Source organism: Akebia trifoliata, chromosome 10 (genome assembly GCF_017979445.1).
Source record: "Akebia trifoliata isolate Shusen 1 chromosome 10, ASM1797944v1, whole genome shotgun sequence".
Classification (NCBI taxonomy): Eukaryota; Viridiplantae; Streptophyta; class Magnoliopsida; order Ranunculales; family Lardizabalaceae; genus Akebia; species Akebia trifoliata.
The window spans coordinates 5,068,658-5,074,657 of NC_141384.1; positions in this window are offsets into that span (position 1 = coordinate 5,068,658).

The window sequence follows — 6,000 nt, forward strand, 5'->3', positions numbered from 1 at the left end:
AATAATTAGACATGACCTAAATATTCATCTTCAAGTTCTTCAATTATACAACTAATCAAAGTTTGCCCTCACTATAAGAAAATCCTGGCTCCGCCCTTGCTTAAGGCACACGTTAACAAGACCAATAATAAATAAATAAATAGAGAGGAGAAAGAGTGGAAGAGAGATGTGTGTTTAATAAAGAGAGAATTTTTGTCTTTAATAAATACTATTGCCAAATCAACTTTTACTAATGTCACAGCAATTCCAATAAATCACCAAGGAATTGCACACAGTTGATGGCGTGTAATTAAAAGTTGGTGTGGCAATAGCAACTATTATAATAAAGAGAGAGAGAGAGTGGAAGACGAGAGTGAGAATTTGTATCATTGATAAATAGCGAAATAGTGGAAGAATAGAGGTCAAAAAAATTGTGTTAGATATGCGGTTTGAATTTTCAACGCATGGATTTGGGTTAATTTGCAATCAATCTGAAAATTTATTAGATTTGTATATTTCAATCCGAATCCAATCAGAACAACTAAATTCTCAATCTAAATTCTTTTCTTTTTTTCGGATCGAAATACCAGATAAATTTTGGTTCGTTGGCAGCTCTACCACATACTAATCTCGATACACTATTGTATCGTGTCAAACCTAAACTTTAAACAGGGCTAACTTTTGTTTATGGTATCAGGTTGTCCATTATTATATATTAGGTTAAGTTACACTTTCACCCTGTATGGTTTGGCATAACTTTTGTAACGTTTTGATCATAACACCCCCCTTCCCCCTTTCCCCCTTCCCCCTTCTTTTCTCTCTCTCTCTGTCTCTCTCTTTTTCTCTCTTCCATGCACGTAGTGTCCGTTAGTCAAATAATTAAAAAAATGAGAAGGTAAAATAATTTCTGGGCTTTAACACCATTAGTGAAAGGGAAGGCAATTGCAATAGTCAAAATTTTAAGGGGTGGAAATAGAATTATGCCAAACTTCAAGGAGTCAAATGTGTAATTTACCCTATACATTATCATGGTGTCCGTTTGACCATCAAGGACATTTTTTTTCTTCTTTCCTATTTGGGTAAATTCCCAAATAATTACTAAAATTTAAAAAAAAAAATACCAATAGTATTACATGTATTGACACAACTACCATATAATATTGATAAAATATTAACAAATTGTTCACATTACGTGATGATTTTACCATTTCTATTTTCAGGTTACCAAAACCAAGAGTTTTTTTTTTTAGTCTTATTGTATTTGTGACTCTTATAAATATAATCTTCTTTCATCAACAAATACTCAAAAAGAAAGAATTTCAGAAAATACATCAATATATATCATCTTGGCAATGACAGGTTCCCATCTTAAAACTTGTCATAAAGTCTAGACAGCGTCATTTAACAGTATTCCTTCAAACAAATCCAAAAAAAGGGCTTCTCTTCGATGGATACCTATCTTCATGAATCCGAGCAAGTACTCTCCATACTATTCCCTCTACAGTACTGAAGCTCCAATGAAACCTGTCGTTCTATCTGAAGTTGTCGATAAAAATTAGCTATAAACATATCCGCTCTCTTATCAATATCTTCATCAGATACATAGCTTATTGTCCTTTGAAGTCTTCCTCTTGATGAACCCAATTCATTACCATCAGTGCCATCGATGCAACCAGATAAACCTGACCTCTCATTGAAACTCAACCGATGTCAGCTTGAGGAACCAATGATGGAAGAAGCGAAGCACCATCGATTGATCTTGAAGTTTAGAATGAAACCTACTTTCTTAATAACCTTCTTTAGACGGTCTAGAAGTAACCAGTCGTCTATACCCATGATGACTTTGATTAATGAAAGAGAATGTGTTGTATATTGCAATTGGATTAGGGTTTTATAGAGAGAAGTAGAGAATGTCATGGAGAAGCTACGCGGCTCCGGGAAGTTGCTCGGGTTGTTAAAGGAGAAAGTAAAAGCGTGCCAAATAAGCTTACTCTGTTAATTGAAAACTATTATATGTTGACTTCCAAATATTTTGTTGTACAACATATACTTTGACTTTGACCGTATTTTGTTTTTTAGAGAATTTCTGTTTTACTAACAGCACCCCAAGATGTGTGTAAACTCTTTGGTGATTTACATGTGAGTGAGAAGGTTTTAGGTAAAATTTGGTGTGGTGGTAATATAAAATATATATATATATATATATATATATATATTTTTTTCTTACCTTACAAAAAACTAATAATAAGGTCAAAATCAAATAATACGGATGCAACTTGGGCGGATGAGCCAAAACTCTACGCAAGATCAATCCGAATAATGGGCAAGCCTGATCTAAGTCATGTAGAACATCATGCTCCAAACACAGTAAATATTTTTATTTACATTTTAAAGTGTTTTTTTTAAATTATTTGTTATTTAAGATACAAAATTTTATTACTAATAAAAAACAATTAAGTTTATTCGAGGAGCCCAACCGTTTTCATCCACAAAAAATTACAAATTCAGGTTAACCCAGACTCAACTCGAGGTTAGAAGTTTTTACGCTCAATGTTAAAGTTGAGTTGAGCTCAGATTGACCGTGGGCTCTGTCACAAATAGGTTTACTGTATACTATATATTGATTTTGAAAATTTCTCTTACGTAAGATAATTATGATTTATGGTCAAACTCAAAAAGTACTATCTTGTGCCCTTAGCAACTACGTGCCGCATTCTTTTGGATCTCACTCGTCCATTTATAAAATATTAAAAATTAAAAAAAGTATTCTATTGCCACACTAACGTTTACTAATGCCACCACTTATACCATAGAATTAGCACACACACAAAAAAAAATCGATGGATTTTTAAGGGATCGAATCCATGAATATTATAATTTAAAAATTAATATCTGAATTTGAATCCAATATTTGTTGGATACTTTGGCATAAATTTTCACCACCATGGCACCATCTCGAGAATCACAACACCATCAATTCAAAACTACAAAAAGAACTTGTCTGAACATCGATGTACTACTTGTCAAAGAAGCTCTGAAACCTAAGGTAGATTCACACCAATTATTCAATCGGAATCAATTAATTTTCAAGAAGCAAATTTATCTTTATTTGTAATTGTTGAGTTTCCCTATTGGTCAGTGCTCGAAACACTCTAGCTCTTCTTGCACCCGCTTAGTAGGTTTCTGTAAAGGCGATTTCGTGTTACCTCTTACAATTCAACTTCTTATATTTGTCTCCTATTGTCTACTCCCTCTGACTTGTTTTCGGTGTGGTACCTGTCAAAAACTTTCCGATGATAAAGTCAATTATGTAGTTTAGTTAATCAATAATAAACTATCTAATTTTTTTTTTTTTTAACCACTCCCTTCTGAGTCTCCTCCTCTATTTGTACATTTTTCTCTGAGATTTCTTTGGATAAGAGATCTCTAGTAGAAAATCCTTACATTTGAGAGATGATACTGAGAAGGAAAAGATTCTCTAGACTCCGTTATCCACTCCCTTGATTCTTCAAATCTTTCTTGAAAATATGGGATCTGAGTTAATTCGAAGTCCACTTAGAAGTCTACCCCGCTCGTTTTATATACTGCACAGAACTGACATTCGAATTCTACTATTTTAGATGAGCTAGGTGCCTTAAGTACCATTTGGGAGGAAATTAATTGATTCATGCCTCTTACTAGTTTAATATATGGACACGTGTAGGGTTCAAATACTTTTAACCCTCTACAGTTTCTATTCTAATTCCTTTGTCACTTTGATTTCCTACAATATTGTGTATATATCTTTTGCCCACAAATTTATTTTTCAAGATTTCAAATCTTAAAATGAGTAATTGGGCCACATTGATTGTCACATTGACAATCCAACAACACAGTTTTCTAGATTTCATGAAAATGGTCATATTAAAAAAAATATTTTTCGAGTTTGATTCAAGGTGTTGAAAATGAACAGCTACCGAGCACCCAAATTTTTTTAAAGTTCACACAATTTTGTCCTTTACAACCCCATTTTATCGGATCATGTTTTTGAATGTCACAAGGTTATCAGATCAAAAAATTTCTTTCTTTCACTATGGGCAAGAGAGAGAGAGCGATAAAGAGAAACTTTTTGTCTCATTGCTAATGTCATTTAAAAAATATATTTTTCGAGTTTGATTCAATGTGTTAAAAATGGACGACTACCGAGCACCCAAATTTTAAAATAAAATTCAATAATGAAGAATAACTATTTTTTTAAAGTTCACGCAATTTTATCCTCTACAACCCCATTGCATCGGATCATGTTATTTAATGTCACAAGGTCATCGGATCAAAAAGTTTCTTTCTTTCACTATGGGCAAAAGAGAAACTTTTTGTCCCATTGCTGATGTCATTTGCACCACATGCCTAACGATTGTTGGACTATGAGCAAATTTTCTCACAACATTGTGAGCAAAAAAAATCACTCATATTTTCAGCTTAAAAAGAATTAAGGGCATTTTTAGTGGAAAAATTCATTTCCAATGTATATTTAATGCAATTTAACATGTGCCATTAGGACACATGTTAACAAAACCTTTTCAAAAATAGGAAAAAACTATGAAGCGGGAAAGGTATTTCAAATTTTGGTGGAAATATAGGGGTGTGGAATAAATTCAAAATGCCACATGTCTTGTAACTAGAGGGTTTCTTCAAAATTTTGAAGCGGCCTTCCCGCTTCAAAGTCAAACTCTCAAAAATATTCTCACTTCCTGGTAAGGGTGTACATTTGGGTACCCAGAACCGAACCCAACCTGATTTTTTGGTTACAGGTTGGGTATACATGAAATCAAAACGGACCTACTATTTTTCGATTATGGGTTAGGTACTGGTAAAGATCATAAGAATTTATTTTTATTTTATTTTATTTTATTTGGATTTAAAATATTTGGGAGTTCAGCAGCTGTTCATTTTTAAAGACGTTGATATGATGAAAATTTTTATTATATAATATGAATTATATAATTATTGGATATTTTGATATCCAAATTCATTTCCCTAAGAGTTCAAATTTGAATCCAACATCTAAAATTTTGATTAATATTTGATAATTAAGATATGAATTCTGGTAATCAACCATCCATTGTTAAGCCCATTATTTGGCTTAGATCATTATGGTTATAAGAGTGGACGGCTAAGATTCATTAATTAGAATGATTATTTGGTCCGTAGGTTCATGTAGTCCAGCATTTTGTGGGTCAAAAAGCACATGTGGGATCCATTTTAATCATAGTCGTTCTGAAGGAGTATGACACCGTTGGATCTAGTGAGGATCCGATGGTGCACAGTTAAGAATGACCGTACTTTTAAGGAGGGCTCCATGGAACTCAATATTACTTGCCAACTTAGCCAAAATGGATTACGGTTTCGGTGTCGAAATGGATACTATTCTTATTCTTTATTTATTATGTAAGCAAAACGAAAGTGCAAATTAAGAACCTGTTTTCATGGCTGTGACGTAAGGTTAATTACGAAATCAGTAGCCCTGGTTTAATAACAAACTGGAAAAATAAGAGAACACGTGATTGTTTGGGGAAAAGTTAGAATTTTGTTTGACCCCTGCTATTTTCTGAATATTTTAGCTTCACAGCCCTTGACCATGGTCTTCTTTTGTAGACAAAAGAAAAATGATATATTTAAAAAAAAAATGTTTTCTTGGAAAAACAAGTTATCTTCAACCTATTGCATAAGATGATCGTAGTAGTGATGATGATGATGTGAAACATACCCTCCATATTTTGATAAATATTTTAGGTATCCTTCTGTTTGCAAGTAGATGGTATGATCCTATACATTTTGGTAAATATTTGAGATACCTCGCATTATGAAACAAGGTCTCCTTGACCTTGGTCTTCTCTTATAAATTAATGAAAAGTAGTTTCAATGCCAGGGGTGGAGCCAAGACTTTCTTGTATTTGGGGCAAACTATGGCTAGTTGTATAGTTGAAGAACTTGAAGATGAATGATTTTAGGGAGAAATTCAGAGGATTTTGGTTAGAAATT